Genomic DNA, 20,346 nt, shown 5'->3' on the forward strand with positions numbered 1-20,346 from the left:
GGAGTCAATAGATGCTTAATTACTAACGAGAGTAATGACAATAACAATCACATTCTTTCCTGGCCGACATAATTAAGAGAGGCATGAAAGGCATACCAAGGGACAGCTGCCTCTGAGCAAGCCAGTAATTAGTGCAGGGGCTGAGGAGGCAGCTTCCGGCTAAGATACATTAGACAAGGGGAAAACACCAGGTCGGCCCCTTCCCATTTCTTCAAACTTCTTTGTGTCCTTTCAGGGTTCAGTGAACGGACATAGTGCCAACCTGTGGCTAAGTTAAGCTACTTCATGTGTTTGGATGGAGTGCGTGCTGTTATACAAACGTTGTTGTTTTGCTGTTCAACTTGCTTTTCCCTCATGGCAGCGGAGGCTGCAGCGCTGCCATGTGTGTCAAACCTCCTCCTCCTGTACTCAGCCACTCTGGCGGCACAGCGTGAGACCCAGGGAAACACTCAATTTCTGTAATAGCCTGGAATGGAGTAAATATCACTCTGCCCCGGCGTTTACTCATTCAAGCTCTGTTATCGCTTGCTGCCTAATTTTCTGGTGCACCGACAAAGGCAGAGGGCGTTTCCGTGGAGAGGGAACCCTGACGTTTTGCTGCTTCCCTTCACTTCGCGCTCTGTTCATTTCACAGCAATTATCTTGAGTCATTCCTTACATTCAGCCACAGAAACTCAAGGGAAAGACCCAGCCACTAGCTAATTGCTTTCAAATGGAAATACAAAATAATCACACGGCTACTTTGTCAAAATGACTCCTGTAATGCAGCATTTGGCTGGGGAAATTGATCTGGGACTCCTTTTAATGTACCGTTTACGACGAGTCCTCTGCCATTTCATGCTCAAACCTTTTTCCAAAAATCCCTTGTGAAATCCTGGCCTTGCTTGTTTCACAAGCTGCACTTCCCATCCCAGCTCGTTTGTGTAAAAAAAACAATATTTTAAGGAATGTTTCACCCAGAACTCTTTCAGAGAGGTAATGTGGTATCCTGGAGCAGGTTCCCCTTTTTGTTTTGTGAGTCTCAGCATGTTTCCTCCTCTTTGAAGCTGGGGAGTGCAGTGTGGATGGGCGGTGGGAGGCAGGCAGGAGGAGGCAGCTGCTGTGAATCTCCATGAGAGGGAGAGAGCGCCATTGTGAGAGGATCTGTGGAGAGGAGCATTATGGAGGAGCTCTGAGTCAGAACGAGTGGGGTGGCAGGCAGGCGGGCAGGCAGGCAGGCGGGCAGGCAGGAGGATGTTATGGGGATGGAGGTGTGTATGCAACCCTGTTCTGTGGGCGAGAATAGAGTATCTCCCGGTTACCAGATAATTATCGTCAGCTGTCCTGTCTCATATAGCATCACTCAACAGACAAATGTAATATTCAGTACAGGCTTAGAGAAACACAAAACACTTTGGGGGCGGAAATGAAACAGAACTATGAACTATAAACCAGCTTGTAATCATTTAGAATGGTTTGAACCGCTAAATGCAGCAAGACAAGTTATCTTCTATGAGTATGAGCATTTTATCTAGGTCAATAAAGCCAGGAATTAGCAGTGGTCACACATATAATACCATGGTCAAAGTTGTACTACAGCTTAAGGCATATTTTAATACCTTCTACAATAATACTAAAACAATGATATACAACTTTAAGTGTTCCTGGATGGATATTTCAGGTAATCCTTTCTCTGAATTCCTGTTCAGACTGAGACTACGGAGGCTGCTTTATCTTATGTGGAACAGACACACTTTATCGTTGCAGTCTAAATGCACGTAAAGAAATGATTAAATATATGGTACAGAAACCAAAATGTCACAGTTGAGCTCCCTTTTGAAGCTTTGTGTAAAACATAAAGGCACATAAGAAATGTTAATGAATTGTCTGTGGAGTAGAAGATCAGAGGAGCCAAACGAATTTCATATCACACCTAAAGACCTGGCATTTAATTAAAGTGGCTTGAAAAATGGCTGCCTGGTCGGCTGACAACGGCTTCTCTTGAAACAAATTAAAGAAATCAATTACTTCCTTGTGAAGGTGTAAATCCAGAGTGCTGGAGCCACCCAGTGCCACAGAGAGCCACCAGGCCGAGAATAGAGGAGCACAGGAAGGGGGATGGGGTGTACCATGCCACATCTGACTAGAGCTGCTGCTGCTGCTGCTGGAGAGTTTATCACATCAACCTGTTACAGGCGGGAGAGCCTGAAAGGGCCCACATGCTGGAATGGAGCTGCAAGTCAACCCTGGCTGCTGCCTCCAAATGCCTCGCCTCCCCTCAGCTTCTAGCTCACATACACCTCACTCTTACATCAGGCCTGTTACTTAAGCATCCAAGGCAGAAGCTAATCATGTAGAACACATACTGATATGACACATACACTACCGGTTTTCTACATTGTAGAATAATAGCGAAGACATCCAAACTATGAAATAACACATACGGAATAATTCCGGCGCCGACAAAGATGGCCGCCTCGCTTCGCGTTCCTAGGAAACTACGCAGTATTTTGTTTCTTTTATGTGTTATTTCTTACATTGTTACCCCAGGAAATCTTAGCTTTTATTACATACAGTCGGGAGGAACTATTGGATATAAGAGCAACGTCAACTCACCAACATTACGACCATTACGACTTTCCCGAAGCGGATCCTCTGTTTGGTCCACCACCCAGGACAATGGATCGGATCCCAGCCGGCGACCCAAAACAACGGCGCCGCAGAAGGGGCAGATGGAGCAGTATTCTGGTCAGGCTCCGTAGACGGCCTGCCACCCCACTCGTTCCGAGCTAGGATTGCCTTCCAGAGAGACATCAGAGATTGTAATGTTCTTTGTTTCATGGAGACATGACTCACTCGGGACACGTCATCAGAGTCAGAACAGCAACCCGGCTTCTTCTCGCATCTCTGCCGACAGAAACAAACATCTCTCTGGTAAGAAGAAGGGCGGGGTTGTATGCCTTATGATTAACGAGACGTGGTGTGATCATAACAACATACAGGACCTCAAGTCCTTTTTTTCACCTGACCTAAAATTCCTTACAATCAAATGCCGACCGCATTATCTACCAAGAGAATTCACTTCCATCATAATCACAGTCGTGTATATCCCGCCCCAATCAGACACATCAACGGCGATGAAATAACTTTATTTGACTCTATGTAAACTGGAAACCACATATCCTGAGGCTGCATTTATTGTAGCTTTATTGTAGATTTTAACAAGGCTAATCTGAAAACAAGGCTCCCTAAAATTTATCAGCATATCGAATGTGCAACCCGGGCTGGCAAAACCCTGGATAATTGTTATTCTATCTTCCGCGACGCATATAAAGCCCTCCCCGACCTCCTTTCGGAAAATCTGACCACGACTCCATTTTGTTGCTCCCAGCCTATCGACAGAAACTAAAACAGGAAGCGCCCGTATTCAGGTCTGTTCAACGCTGGTCCGAACAATCGGATTCCACGCTTCAAGATTGCTTCGATCACGTGGACTGAGATATGTTCCGCATAGCATCGGACAATAATATTGATGAATACGCTGATTTGGTGAGTGAGTTTATTAGCAAGTGCATCGGTGATGTTGTACCCACAGCGTCCATTAAAACATTCCCCGACCAGAAACTGTGAATTGATGGCACCATTCGCGCAAAACTGAAAGCGCAAACCACTGCTTTTAATCAGGGCAAGGTGACCGGAAACATGACCAAATACAAACAGTGTAGCTATTCCCGCCGCAAGGCAATCAAACAAGCTAAGCGTCAGTATAGAGACAAAGTAGAGTCGCAATTCAATGGCTCAGACACGAGAAGTATGTGGCAGTGTCTACAGTCAATCAGGGACTACAAAAGGAAAACCAGCCCCGTCGCGGACCACAATGTCTTGCTCCCAGACAAACTAAACAACTTCTTTGCTCGCTTTGAGGACCACACATTGTCACTGACACGGCCCGCTACCAAAACCTGCAGGCTCTCCTTCACTGCAGCCAACGTGAGTAAAACATTTAAACATGTTAACCCTCGCAAGGCTGCCGGCCCAGACGGCATCCCCAGACGTGTCCTCACAGCATGCGCAGACCAGCTGGCTGGTGTGTTTACGGACATATTCAATCAATACTTATCCCAGTCTGCTGTTCCCACATGCTTCAAGAGGGCCACTATTGTTCCTGTTCCCAAGAAAGCGAAGGTAACTGAGCTAAATGACTATCGCCCAGTAGCACTCACTTCCGTCATCATGAAGTGCTTTGAGGGACTAGTCAAGGACCATATCACCTCCACCCTACCTGACACCCTAGACCCACTCCAATTTGCTTACCGCCCAAATAGGTCCAAAGACGACGCAATCACACTGCACACTGCCCTAACCCATCTGGACAAGAGGAATACCTATGTAAGAGTGCTGTTCATCGACTACAGCTCAGCATTTAACACCATAGTACCCTCCAAACTCGTCATTAAGCTCGCGACCCTGGGTCTCGACCCCGCCCTGTGCAACTGGGTCCTGGACTTCCTGACGGGCCGCCCCCGGGTGGTGAGGGTAGGTAAAAACATCTTCACCCCGCTGATCTTCAACACTGGGGCCCCAAAAGGGTGCGTTCTCAGCCCTCTCCTGTACTCCATGTTCACCCATGACTGCGTGGCCATGCACACCTCCAACTCAATCATCAAGTTTGCAGACGACACTACAGTGGTAGGCTTGACTACCAACAACAACGAGACGGCCTACAGGGAGGAGGTGAGGGCCCTCGGAGTGTGGTGTCAGGAAAATAACCTCACACTCAATGTCAACAAAACAAAGGAGATGATCGTAGACTTCAGGAAACAGCAGAGGGAGCAGCCCCCTATCCACATCGACGGGAAAGTAGTGGAGAGGGTGGAAAGTTTTAAGTTCCTAGGCGTACACATCACAGACAAACTGAAATGGTCCACCCACACAGACAGCGTGGTGGAAAAGGTGCAGTAGCGCCTCTTCAACCTCAGGAGGCTGAAGAAATTTGGCTTGTCACCAAAAACACTCACAAACTTTTACAGATGCACAATCGAGAGCATCCTGTCGGGCTGTATCACCGCCTGGTACGGCAACTGCTCCACCCACAACCGTAAGGCTCTACAGAGGGTAGTGAGGTCTGCACAACGCATCACCGGGGGCAAACTACCTGCACTCCAGGACACCTACACCACCCGATGTCACAGGAAGGCCAAAAAGATCATCAAGGACAACAACCACAACAACCACTGCCTGTTCACCCCGCTATCATCCCGAAGGCGAGGTCAGTACAGGTGCATCAAAGCGGGGACCGAGAGACTGAAAAACAGCTTCTATCTCAAGGCCATCAGACTGTTAAACAGCCATCACTAACATTGAGTGGCTGCTGCCAACATACTGACTCATCTCTAGCCACTTTAATAATGAAAAATCAATGTAATAAATGTATCACTAACCACTTTAAACAATGCCAATTTATATAATTTCTACATACCCTACATTACTCATCTCATATACTGTACTCTATACCATCTACTGCATCTTGCCTATGCCGTTCGGCCATCACTCATTCATATATTTTTATGTACATATTCTTATTCATTCCTTTACACTTGTGTGTATAAGGTACCGTAATTTCCGAACTATAAGCCGCTACTTTTTTCCCACGCTTTGAACCTCGCGTTTTATACAATGACGCGGCTAATTTATGGATTTTTCCCGCTTTCACAAGATTCATGCTGCCAAAAAACTGAGCACCATAATCAAACTTCCCATCATTCTGATTACGGTAGTCATTTTGTCACCCTCATCGTGGCAAAGACACGGAGAAATGCATATGATGCAGCTTTCAAGTTGAAGGCGATCGATCTGGCTGTTGGTAAAGGAAATAGAACTGCTACACGGGAGCTTGGCCTTAATGAGTCGATGATAAGACGTTGGAAACAGCCGCGTGAGGAACTGACTCAGTGCAAAAAGACAACAAAAGCTTTCAGAGGGAAGAAAAGCAGATGGCCCGAACTAGAAAATGTGCTTGAAGACTGGGTCAACACAGAGAGAGCAGACGGCCGAGGTGTTTCAACTGTGCAGATCCGACTGAAAGCCAAAACAATCGCCACCGCAATGAAGTTTGAGGATTTTAGAGGTGGACCATCGTGGTGTCTAAGATGTATGAGACGTAAAGGCCTGTCCATCAGGGTACGGACGAGTCTGTGTCAGCAGCTCCCTCCCGACTATGAGGAAAAAGTTTTAAACTTCCGCAAATTCACTGATGCAAAGATAGAGGAGCATTCCATCGGCCCGCACGACATCATAAATATGGATGAGGTTCCTCTGACGTTTGACCTGCCTCTCACTCGGACTGTCAACAGGAAAGGCGAATCATCCGTCACGCTGAAAACAACTGGGCATGAAAAAACGCACTTCACCTGTGTTCTGAGCTGCACGGCATCGGGAGAAAAGCTTCCACCGATGTTGATTTTTAAACGCATGACGATGCCAAAACAAAACTTCCCGAGAGGAATTGTTGTGAAAGTCAACAAGAAAGGATGGATGACGGAAGGCCTAATGCATGAATGGCATACGGAGTGTTACGGCAAGCGACCGGGAGGATTCTTTCACAAGAACAAGGCATTGCTCGTGTTGGACAGCATGAGGGCCCACATAACAGATTCTGTGAAAGAAGCCATCAAGAGGACAAACTCAATTCCAGCTGTGATTCCTGGGGGCACAACAAAGTATTTGCAGCCACTCGACATCAGTGTAAATCGTGCATTTAAGGTGGCGCTCTGTGTTCAGTGGGAGGCTTGGATGACAAGTGGGGAGAAATCCTTCACTAAAACGGGCCGCATGCGAAGAGCCACTTATGGTCAAGTCTGCCAGTGGGTCCTGACAGCGTGGAGCATTGTCAAAAAATCCACTATCATCAACGGGTTTCGAAAGGCTGGACTGCTCCGTGTTGTTGAGGGAAGTTCAGCGGGGAATTTGCCTCCGGATGAATGTGACTAGAGCGACAATGAAAACGATCCAACATCAGATGAAGCAATTCTGAGGCTATTCAACTCCGACACCGAAGGAGATGACTTCAGTGGTTTCAGTGCACAGAAGGAGGAAGATAGTGACCAATGACTTTATTGGTAGGCTACTGTTTAATTTTTGTTACAAGCCGTGTTTCGTTAAAGCCTATTTATTTTTGTTACAAGCCGTATTTCGTTAAAGCCTATTTATTTTTGTTACAAGCTGTGTTAGTTTAAAGGCTGTGTAAAGTTAATTTGTTTCAATGTACCGGTAGGCACCTGCGGTTTATAGACATGTGCGGCTTATTTATGTACAAAATACATGATTTTTTTTTTTTTATCAGTTGGTGCGCTTAATAGTCCAGAAATTACGGTAGTTGTTGTGAAATTGTTAGGTGAGATTACTTGTTAGATATTACTGCATGATCAGAACTAGAAGCACAAGCATTTATCTACACTCGCATTAACATCTGCTAACCATGTGTATGTGACAAATAACATTTGATTTGATTTAATGTAGTAACCATAAAAAGTGTAAGTGTATTCTTCCCCAAAGCTAATACACTACGGACAAATAACCAGCTAATGATATCCCATATACAGTGGGGCAAAAGAGTATTTAGTCAGCCACCAATTGTGCAAGTTCTCCCACTTAAAAAGATGAGAGAGGCCTCACGTATGACAGACAAAATGATTTTAAAAAATCCAGAAAATCACATTGTAGGATTTTTAATGAATTTATTTGCAAATTATGGTGGAAAATAAGTAGTTGGTCACCTACAAACAAGCAAGATTTCTGGCTCTCACAGACCTGTAACTTCTTCTTTAAGAGGCTCCTCTTGTCCTCCACTCGTTACCTGTATTAATGGCACCTGTTTGAACTTGTTATCAGTATTAAAGACACCTGTCCACAACCTCAAAAAGTCACACTCCAAACTCCACTATGGCCAAGACCAAAGAGCTGTCAAAGGACACCAGAAACAAAATTGTAGACCTGCACCAGGCTGGGAAGGCTGAATCTGCAATAGTTAAGCGGCTTGGTTTGAAGAAACCAACTGTGGGAGCAATTATTAGGAAATGGAAGACATACAAGACCACTGATAATCTCCCTCGATCTGGGGCTCCACGCAAGATCTCACCCCGTGGGGTCAAAATGATCACAAGAACGGTGAGCAGAAATCCCAGAACCACACGGGGGGACCTAGTTAATGACCTGCAGAGAGCTGGGACCAAAGTAACAAAGCCTACCATCAGTAACACACTACACCGCCAGGGACTCAAATCCTGCAGTGCCAGACGTGTCCCCCTGTCAGATGAAACCAAAATATAACTTTTTGGTAAAAACTCAACTCGTCGTGTTTGGAGGACAAAGAATGCTGAGTTGCATCCAAAGAACACCATACCTACTGTGAAGCATGGGGGTGGAAACATCATGCTTTGGGGCTGTTTTTCTGCAAAGGGACCAGGACGACTGATCCGTGTAAAGGAAAGAATGAATGAGGCCATGTATCGTGAGATTTTGAGTGAAAACCTCCTTCCATCAGCAAGGGCATTAAAGATGAAACGTGGCTGGGTCTTTCAGCATGACAATGATCCCAAACACACCGCCCGGGTAACGAAGGAGTGGCTTCGTAAGAAGCATTTCAAGGTCCTGGAGTGGCCTAGCCAGTCTCCAGATCTCAACCCCATAGAAAATCTTTGGAGGGAGTTGAAAGTCCGTGTTGCCCAGCAACAGCCCCAAAACATCACTGCTCTAGAGGAGATCTGCATGGAGAAATGGGCCAAAATACCAGCAATGGTGTGTGAAAACCTTGTGAAGACTTACAGAAAACGTTTGACCTCTGTCATTGCCAACAAAGGGTATATAACAAAGTCTTGAGATAAACTTTTGTTATTGACAAATACTTATTTTCCACCATAATTTTCAAATAAATTAATTTAAAATCCTACAATGTGATTTTCAGGATTTTTTTTCTCACTTTGTCTGTCATTGTTGAAGTGTACCTATGAGGAAAATTACAGGCCTCTCTCATCTTTTTAAGTGGGAGAACTTGCACAATTGGTGGTTGACTAAATACTTTTTTGCCCCACTGTAGCAACACAAAGTACAGACAATGGCAGATATACAGTTCAAAGAATGACATTTAGAGAATAATGAAAAAATCTAATCTGAAACACTACCAGCACAATGAGTAGAATTCATCCACAATACATCTTTATCCATGAAATGGTCATCAGTCCTCAGATGAATCGTTCCATCCTAACTCAATATACTGCTGGTCTGCACAACGCTGCTCAGGGCAAACAGAATGTGGCCTTCCTTAAATCATCATCTCATTGTTATCAAATCAGTGTCATGAAGCACTGACAACAAGCAAACAGCTAATGCAATGCAATGGCATAACCATACAGTGAAGGTCATAGCCTTGTAGTTTGGGCATATATTCCGATTGATGAAGTGCTGACATGTACTTTCAACCCCTACAACGGTAACATTACAGTAATACAGTAATAGCAGCCGAGAGCCCGGGCAGAGTGGGACGTGTAACGTGCATGAAACATTAAATCAAAGCCGAGCGACTAGTCCTCGAGTGCGAGCATCCTCCTGAACCTGAGCAACGTGCTGTCTTTGGCAGTTAACTGGCCATGGTGAGTCTGTACTGTTACTGTAGGCACCCGAGTGTAAGGCCTCCCAACAGCGTCCCTCTGTTATGGCCAGGGTGTTTGACAGGTGTGAAAGAGTCCCCTCTCTTTACCACCTCTGCCATTTTCCTGTTTCAGTGGGGGCTCCTCTGGAGAATTTTTTCTCCATTTTAACAAAGCCTCCCCTTGACATGACAACACCAAGAGAGGCTGTTAGCTGCTGCGGGCCTGGTCACTGTGGATCACACCCCATCAGATAGTGCCAAACATCGACAAGGGAGAGGGAGGAGAGGCAGGGAGGGGGTCTGCTATGCTGGCTCTGTTGCTGAGCAATGCCGGCAGGGAGGAATACGTATGAGAACTAACTGAAGCTATATTAGTGGGCAAAAAGCCGACATTCAACATCACTTCCTCCCCTGCTCCAAACCATAATAATATCCAAGATGCAAAAACATACAAGTGATGAATCTATTGTTTAGAATACAGAAACCACATTTGACACTGTATCAGCATGAGCTATATGAATGTGACATGCAATCTCAACAGAATTAACCATAAACACAATTATAGTAGTGGCCGTCGGTCTGGCACAGTGGATACTGAGCTAAATGCTTATTTGTGTGTAACCTGATAGAGGGCTATTCATGCATCAAATGTCTGTTTACTTACAATTCAAAACACAGCGAGTGGGCTCTCTGAACATTGGCCTGTACTTGACCCCATGATTATCAGCCACCAAACAGTGCATGCTCAAACAAACAGCATGCTAGTCATTTAAACCTTATCGATGAGTACTTGGAAATGAAACCTAGGGGAAATGGTTCAGTTAAAGACTGAACAAAGTCAGTTCATGACAAGGAATACCACATTTGATCTAATGGAATGTTTCAATCAATAACATGTCATGTGTACTGTATCTCTCATAGAAGATAGAGAGCTCCAACTACCAGATGGGTGGTCAGACTGAAAATAAGATCCATACAATTTGAGAGAGATTCGCTGTATTGTTTAGTTGTAATCTCTATGTTTTTTTTATTTAACCAGGCAAGTCAGTTAAGAACAAATTCTTATTTTCAATGACAGCCTAGGAACAATGGGTTAACTACCTTTTCAGCTCGGGGTTTGAACTTGCAGCCTTCCGGTTACTAGTCCAACGCTCTAACCACTAGGCTACCCTGCCGCCCCAAGGGCATTGAAGATGTGTGGTGCAATAGTATTATATGTGCAGCAGGGAATGCAAAAGACAAATAATTAACTTTTCCACAAGATACAAAAATAGAGATTCCCTGTGGAAATTATAAACAGAATTGTGAGGGTCATATAAAGTTTCCCTGCCCCTGAAGTTTAGTGTGTGTGTTTTTTGATAAAGTTCTCATGGCAGAGAACTGAGAGTCTCCCTTGGTCTCAACAGTCCTAAATGCTCCACCAAATCTTGCTGACGTTGGACTAGGGATGGAGTTAATATGAAACAGCTACTGAATATGAATGAGGTAAATGAGAGCTGAAGAATGCTATCCCTTATCTCCGTGAAGATTAGATACTTCCCTTGAACTCCCGCCAAGGACAAAAGAAAGAACCCATTTGAAGGGCTAGCTTGTCAGGGAATTTGATGGACATTGATAAAGTAGCATCATAAACCAGTGAGTGATATACAGTACAATTATTTGAAGTAAAGCGCTAGAAAGACAGATGCCACAGCCAATAGTTTTGTTTTGTTGGTTGTTTGTTTGTCCATGGTCATGGTGGCAAATTCCAAATCTAAAAGGATATTTAGCACTAGCCCGATGCTAAAAACACATTGAGGAGTGAGTTATTAAAAGGAATATGTCTATGTTAGGGGAACGTAGTGGGAGAAATACTTTCGATGCTACTCCATACGATATGATATGTGGCTCTGTTCACGCCAGGTGAACTGAGCAGGAGCTAACGACTTTTGTGATTATTGCATTTCCATTTCCATGTGTTTCCCTTGCATTAAGTAGCATCTATGAATCACATGCCCAGCCTATACAAATGGAAGAACCAAGAACACGGATGGTTCCTGATGTTGTGGGATTCTCTCTGGTGTTTACAGAACAACTGAGGGGTATACTACGTACATAGCTAGATGTACCCAGGCTTTTCTGAAATGAACTAGCTTCAGATCGCTCCACATTCCAGCTCAGGCTTCATCCGTACTACAACGGTGGATATTGCTCATCTGCCTGCCGCTAACTCTAGCAGGCTTGTAACTGCGCATGCATGTCTCGTTGCAGCCTGCAGCAGCCACACATGGCTAGTCGAACTCTTCATTGAGATGATACTGAAAAATCAGTCAGTGGCACACAGTTTTTTTCTGAAATCATTATGAAGTGATCTTGCAAATTCAGCAGGTTATGATGTGAAATAGGCTGTTAGAAGTGCCGTCTTTCTTTAATCACCTATCGTTAATGCCGTCTTCTGACATACTCAATCTCTCCCTATCCCAGTCTGCTGTCCCCACTTGCTTCAAAATGTCCACCATTGCTCCTGTACCCAAAAAAGCAAAGGTAACTGAACTAAATGACTATTGCCCCACAGCACTCACTTTTGTCATCATGAAGTGCTTATCTGACCCCTTAGACCCACTTCAATTTGCATACCTCCCCAACAGATCCACAGATGATGCAATCGCCATCGCACTGCACACTGCCCTATCCCATCTGGACAAGAGGAATACAGTGAGTGTAAGAATGCTGTTCATTGACTATAGCTCAGCCTTCAACACCATAGTGCCCTCCAAGCTCATCATTAAGCTTAGGGTCCTGGGCCTGAACCCCACCCTGTGCAACTGGGTCCTGGACTTCCTGACGGGCGGCCGCCAGGAGGTGAAGGTAGGACACAACACCTCCACTTTGCTGATCCTCAACACAGGGTCCCCACAAGGGTGCGTGCTCAGCCCTCTCCAGTACTCCCTGTTCACCCATAACTGCGTGGCCACGCACGCATCCAACTCAATCATCAAGTTTGCAGAGGACACAATAGTAGTAGGCTTGATTATCGACAATGATGAGACAGCCTACAGGGAGGAGGTGAGGGCCCTGGCGGAGTGGTGCCAGGAAAATAACCTCTCCCTCAACATCAACAAAACAAAGGAGTTGATCGTGGACTTCAGGAAACAGCAGAGGGAGCATTCCCCTATCCATATCGACGGGACAGCAGTGGAGAAGGTGAAAAGCTTCAAGTTCCTCGGCATACACATCACTGACAATCTGAAATGGTCCACCCACACAGACAGTGTGGTGAAGAAGGCGCAACAGCGCCTGTTCAACCTCAGGAGGCTGAAGAAATTTGTCTTGGCCCCTAAGACCCTCACAAACTTTTACAGATACACAACTGAGAGCATACTGTCGGGCAGTATCACCACCGAATAAGGCAACTGCGCCGACCGCAACCGCAGGGTTCTCCAGAGGGTGGTGCGGTCTGCCTAGCGCATCACCGGGGGCACACTGCCTGCCCTCCAGGACACCTTCAGCACCCGATGTCACAGGAAGCCCAAAAAGATCATCAAGGACATCAACAACCCGACGGCAAACCAAATGTCATTGTTTTCAATGAGAGCATGACGGTAAATACTGCTGAGCCTGGCGGTGAATGCTGTCCGTCGTCATGGTAGACGGGACTTGCCGCCAAAGTTCAGACTTTAGCAGTCTGCCGTAGCGTTGTTTACTAACTGTCTGTTTAATGAAATCATCATAGCAACGCATACCGTCATGCTCTCATTGAAAACAATGACATCTGGTTTGCTGTCTACCTCGTACCATCTAAACGCAGCATTAGCCTCCCCAGAGAAGGTTAGTTCTGAAACATTCATTGCCATAGAAAGTTACCTGGCTAACTCCTCTAACCAGCTACTTAGTATACACCCTGGTTCTGTGAGATCAGGATATCAGGGTGCAAGGTTGCAATTAGATTAGGATAGTTCTGTCCTTGTACTGTTCTTGTCTATTTACATTATGTATTATGTCATGTTTTATGTTTTGTTTGGACCCCAGGAAGTGTAGCACCTGCATTAGCAGTAGCTAACGGGGATGCTAATAAAATACTAAACTAAATAGTAAATACTACCAGGTTACGGTTTCCCTAGAGACTGGAGTTCACTGATGAAGAGGTACATCCTCTCATTTTCTTCTCAATTTTCTAGGCGTCAGATCGATCATGTACCATCCACACTCAAGGTGAAATCCATACGTGCCATTCCCCTTTGTCAATTATTCACTAGAAACTCAGAAAGACGGATGGACAAACGGACAGACTAACGGGCAGACAAAATGGATGGACGGACAGGCAGACAAAATCCATGAACATAACAGCCAAGTGGACAGTCTTGATGACAACATTCTGGAACTGATTTAATATCTTGCAATCACAATAAAAGAGTTCATATACAAGCACAGGAACAAACATTGGATGGTAATTACACAGTACATAACAGCATAATCAAGCACCATGCATAAATGCGCTGAGCAAACATCCATCTAATCAACTAGATACTATATGATCAGATAAGATGAAACTTTGATCACATGCTGCTGGCACAGGGAAGGGAAATGTGCTCAGGTGTAATGGGAAGGGGAGGGGCTTTAAGGCTTTAACCGTGAGGTGCTGGAGTGGGTGTATAGCAACAGCCTGCAAACCCAAGGATCGGAGTAAAGTGACAGTGGGTACGACACAGAGCTGAGACTATGTTGTGGACAGTGAGACTCTGCCTCCTGTTGGCCGCGTCCTCTTCAGGTGTACCACTGGATAGATACAGCACCAAAGGACAGCATAAAGTACTGCTCGTCTCCTTCGATGGCTTCAGGTGGGACTACGACCGCGATGTGGACACGCCGAATCTGGACACAATGGCCAAAGACGGGGTCAAGGCCAGATATGTGACCCCACCTTACCATCACCAGTCCCACACATTTCACCCTCCTAACAGGTACCTACTGTGGATCGATACCCAGGCACAACCCTTTCTACAGGCTCCAAGAGAGCAGTGATTCTGTGGAGGTTCATGTTCATGTCATGGTGGTCCTTTTTTCTCTCCAATTATTGGATCACAAATCATTCCATTTTAGTTTATAAGAATTGTGAATGTAACTGGAAAAAAGGAATTAACTGTAATTCAATGTCCCAGGGTCCAGCAGCTTTCAGAGTTGAGTAAGATGATTATGTTGGGAAGGCTGAAGGAGGAATTTATATTTTCCTTGACAGAAATTCTAATTTTTAACTTTTGAATCATCAGTGCCAGTTTAAAAGAAATGTAACTTCCTTGAAATTAAATTCCTTTAATCTCCAGTGTTGGTCATAAGACCTTGTCCAATAAGCGCCATGGCACTCACAGGCTATAAAGTTGATAGAATTTGTCATGTGAAAGTGGCAAACTGAATATTGAGAGATTGACAGTGACTCTTTTCGGGGCGCTACATTGAAAACCATGGGGTGATCCACAACATGTGGTTCAACATCACCACCAGTGAGAAACTGCCTTACTATGTTACCCAGTTTAAGAATGAGTGGTGGGACAACAGCACTCTACCCATCTGGATCACAGCCCAGAATGATTTAAGATGCACCTTCATCTTAAATCATTCCTGCATTTTCTTTACATTAATACAAATCAAATGTTATGTCAATGCAAATAGTCTGGGTAGCCATTTAAATGTCTGTGCATATATGCATGTACGGTGTATGTGAGTGTTGTATGTAAGACTGTGTGTGTCTGTGTTTGTAAGACTGTGTGTGTGTAAGACGGTGTGTGTGTGTGCGCGTGACACCTCTCTTCATCCCCATTTTGTCTATTCAGGGCCTGAGGGCTTGCTCTCTTCACTTTCCTGGCACGCAATCCACCTACCAGGGAGAGAAGCAGACAGTGAAGGAAGTGGAACCACGGTTTTATGACTACAAAAACGAGACAAAATGGCAAGAGAACGTAGAGAAGGTGATGGGCACCTGGTTCAGTGAGATGGACCTGGACTTTGTGTCACTGTATTTTGTGGAGCCTGATGGCACAGGCCACAAATACGGGCCTGATTCCCCTGAGCGGAGGGAGATGGTCAAGCAGGTGGACAGAACAGTGGGCTACATCCGCAGCTTGGCTGAACAAAACGGACTTGCCGATAGTCTCAACATCATCATCACCGCTGACCATGGGATGAGCAATGTGTACCGCAACGGCTTGGTGAAGGAGATCACCCTTTCCAGGATCCCCGGATTCTCCTTCAGAGACATAGCCTTTCACCTGGTGGACTTTGGGCCCTCTGGGATGCTGCTTCCCAAGAAGGCATGCTGGATAAGGTCTACAACGCCCTGAAGGGGGCGCACCCTCACCTTCATGTCTTCAAGAAGGAGGAGATGCCCAAGCGCCTTTACTTTGCTAATAACAACTGCATCCTACCCATCATTCTCTTCTCTGACCCTGGATATGTCATTAACGGGGTGGGTTCATAGCATGTCTCTATAGTATTTAGTAATAGTAGTTCGCTTAAACAAATTAAGACGTTTTTTTAAAGGGATTCCGTCACGCACAGAACCAATTTCAGGAACACAAAAAGTGAAATGAAGGCATACTTTTACTTTTGTGAGACTAAACATGCATATTGTTGTAGACTTTCCAATTCCATGCTTTAATATGAATTACTGATTAGAGGATTGGCCTCAGTGAACAAAGTATGAGCAAAGAAGCTGGTTTAAAAATAACCATGTAGCCTATACAGTATATCTTTAGGCATCTAGAATATTTTATAACTTCTATAATATACAGTACAGTTTGGCACAACCTCATGCATCCCCCTGCATGCATTATGTGATTTCTGATAACATGCCATATTTCAATGGACTACAAATATTGAAGGAATTACCAAGTGAATTTGGTTTGTAGCGATGGAGAAAATGGAATCTTTTAGACCGGAAACAAGGAATTCAACTCTAATCTTAATACATCACAATTTTAATCAAGTGCATTACCACCTTCCCAGGATAATGCAGGTTTGGCTGATGGCATGCAGAGCTCTCTAATGCTTCATGAAGATATTCATGCCACAAAATTCGACATTAGCATTTACATTTACATCGGGGCGGCAGGGTAGCCTAGTGGTTAGAGCATTGGACTAGTAACCGAAAGGTTGCAAGTTCAAATCCCCGAGCTGACAAGGTACAAAATCTGTCGTTCTGCCCCTGAACAGGCAGTTAACCCACTGTTCCTAGGCCGTCATTGAAAATAAGAATTTGTTCTTAACTGACTTGCCTAGTAAAATAAAGGTTAAAAAAAAAAAACCCTGCTGCCTGCAACTTTACCACTGAAAGTGCTACATCACTCCATTGAGTGATACTAAATCATAAAAAAATGTGATTCTCATTTTTGTATACAAGAGATGGCCACTACACATCAACATACTGTAAAACAGAAATAGCTCAATAATAAATGTCTTCAAATGCTATACTGACAGTAACCCATCAGAGGAAGTGATTACACCTGAACGCATATAAACTCATTGAAGGCTGTGGTTCCAGTGAGGGTATGTGGTAGAGGTCAGTTGATCTTCAGTGTAAAGTCTAATTATCAAAATACATAAGTTCAGGGTATTTGACCCTCTTGTGTCTCCTGTTTACGGACCCTTTATTTAGACATTTCAAAAGATTCTCCTCTCAGTTTTATCAAAGCAAATGTTATGCATGTTCAGAGAAGGGTTACATAATATCTATGGTAATTACCCTGCCTTCTTCCTGTGTATCTAAATATATCAGTGTATTTTCTGTGAACAAAGGGAAGATAAAAAGTGTCCGTATAACTGTATCGCTTGCTGTTCATACAATCCATCGTAATATCCATTTCATGATCAAAGTAGTTGTCCTGAATGACCAAAGGAACTATGTGATGTTTAGGCCTCCTTAGTTTATGAAAGGATTCCCACTTAACCTGATTAACAGTCCTTTTAACAGTATGTGTCTAATAATGGAGAACAGGGAAATTCTCCCGTTTCGGTTCTTATAAGCACTGAGCAGATGTAATGGTTGCTCAAGCAACCCTTTCCTTCAGTTAGTCAACATCTCCCTCTGCTGTCCAGTTGAAAGTGCATCATAGAAAGACAAGTTGGACTTCAGGCTTCCCATTATGATGATCAATATGAATTGCAACATTCTGATCACTCACCTCTCCTACTCTAAATGAACTCACACAGATTTGATCACCCTGACTCTTCTTGGCTCTTTGTCTCTACAGTTCCTCCCAGTGCAGTTCAACGTGGGGGAGCATGGCTTTGACAACGAAGAAATGGACATGAATCCCATCTTCAGGGCTGTGGGGCCGGCGTTCCAAAAGAACCTGGAGGTGGGCCCCTTTGAGACAGTGAACATATACCCCTTGATGTGTCACATACTGGGCATCAAGCCTGATCCCAATGATGGCCACCTGGATGCCACAAAACACATGCTGGTCTCTGCCACAGAGGGTAAGTTTATATCAGGCTAATGACCCAAAAAGTGTGTTACACCTGCTCCTTCATTACACAGCCAAAGTAATCTATTGTCTAACGCAATGTATATAGAATGTACAAATATGAAACACAAATGACAAAATTGAATAAAAATTTGATTTATGTCTGTCATTGACATCCATGTACACAAATCAAATGACATTACATTTGCATTACGTCTCGTATTTCAGACCTCTGTCAGGACATAAAATCAAATATCTTTGTTGGATTGGCAGCAGTGGCTGGATTTCTTGTGGTCTTCATAGTGGTTGTGTGGTTTAATGTATTCAAGAAGGAGAAAAATGATAGAAGGTATGAAGGTATGCATGTCTGAATATGTATACAAATCAATGGGAATTGGAATTACAGAAATGTGTGCAATGTACCTAAGCATGTAATAAGTGAAAATGTAATGTAATAAGTGAAAAAAGTAGAATTTGACTAACCACAGATACAGGCTCAGATAGGTATCATTCTCCTAGTGGTTAAAGGGCAACTGATACCTCAAACATACAGTATTAAAATAAACAAGCAGACAGATATTTGCCCACTGGCAAGTACAGAGTTGCAAACAACATTGCTTTAAATGCTTCATTTCTTTTGTTTACTGCCAATGTTGGATTCCGCCAGTCTCTCCGCTACTGTCACGGTTTCTTCCTCTGCCATAACTCAAGACAATAATGGACTGATTGGAAGCTTTCTATAGTTAAGGTGTAATTCCTAGAGACAGGTAAACAAACTGAACAAGTCGAGCGGTGGAAACAATCTGTCAGGGGTAAAGAATAAAAAGGAAAAGTCAAGTGATCTGTCTGTTAATACACTTGATGGTCAGGGTAGATATGGGCTGTCAATTAGGGACAGAGACTGATTTGCATGCTGGCTGAGCTCCAGATTGATCTCAATCTGTTCACGTCCTGTTGCTGATTGTAGTCAGCAGGATACTGACTCTGCAGTGAGTGAGTGGACCTATAAGTTTCTGTATAAATAAAGGAATGGAAATACCTTTCAAGAGTCTGAATAGGTCCTTTGTTTAGGGAAAATATCCTGTACATTAACACTGTGCCAAAGTTTTAGGCAGGTGTGAAAATGCTGTAAAGTAAGAATGCTTTCACATTTTTTTATCAATTAACTAAATGCAAAGTGACTGAACAGAAGAAACATCTACAGCAAATGAATATTTGGTGTGACCACCCATTCTCTTCAAAACAGCATAAATTCTACTAGATACACATGCAGACAGTTTGAAGGAACTTGGCAGGTAGGTTGGCCCAAACGTCTTGGAGAACTAACCACAGTTCTGTGTATTTAGGGAGCCTCAGGTGCTTCTCGCTCTTCATGTAATCCCAGACAGACTCAATGTTGAGATCAGGGCTATGTGGGGGCCATACCGTCACTTCCAGAACTCCTTCACGCTGAAGATAGTGAAAGCTGTTAAGAACTGTGTGTTTGGGGTTGTTGTCATGCTGCAGAATAGATTTTGGGACAATCAGATGCCTCCCTGATGCCTTTGCATGATGGATAAGTATCTGCCTGTACTTCTCAGCATTGAGGAGACCATTAATTCTGACCAAATCTCCAACTCCATTTGCAGAAATGAAGCTCCAAACTTACAAGAAATCTCCACCATCCTTCACTGTTGCCTGCAGACACTCATTTGTGTACCGCTCTCCAGCCCTTCAGCAAACAAACTGCCTTCTGCTACAGCCAAATATTTCAAATTTTGTCCAGAGCACCTGCTGCCATTTTTCTGCACCCCAGTTCCTGTGTTTTCGTGCATAGTTGAGTCACTTGGCCTGGTTTCCACATTGGAGGAATGGCTTTTTGGCTGCTAGTCTTCCATGAAGGCCACTTTTGACCAGACAGTAGGTGGGTGCACTAGGGTCCCACTTTTCTGCCAATTCTGGGCTGATGGCACTGCTGGATATCTTCCGATTGCGAAGGGAAGTAAGCATGATGTGTCTTTCATCTGCTACAGTAAGTTTCCTTGGTCAACCACTGCATCTACAGTCCTCAACCTTGCCCATTTCTTTGTGTTCTTCAAAAGAGCTTGGACAGCACATCTGAAAACCCCTGTCTGCCTGGGAGAGACCTTGCTGATGTAGTATAAATACCTTGTGTCTTGTTGCTGTGCTCAGTCTTGCCATGGTGTATGACTTTTAACAGTAAACTGTCTTCAGCAACCTCACCTGGTTAGCTGAACATGGCCGTTCCTCCCAGAGTTGTATTCCTCCAACACAGCTGTTTCT

The 20,346-nt window shown here is 44.3% G+C and overlaps 1 pseudogene; it reads left to right on the top strand.

The window, feature by feature from the left end:
- The first annotated feature begins 6,132 nt into the window (after positions 1 to 6,132).
- On the top strand, positions 6,133 to 15,954 carry LOC109879635 (ectonucleotide pyrophosphatase/phosphodiesterase family member 7 pseudogene; annotated as a pseudogene).
- Positions 15,955 to 20,346: the final 4,392 nt, after the last annotated feature.

This window comes from Oncorhynchus kisutch, linkage group LG6, assembly GCF_002021735.2.
Source record: "Oncorhynchus kisutch isolate 150728-3 linkage group LG6, Okis_V2, whole genome shotgun sequence".
In the NCBI taxonomy this organism is placed as follows: Eukaryota; Metazoa; Chordata; class Actinopteri; order Salmoniformes; family Salmonidae; genus Oncorhynchus; species Oncorhynchus kisutch.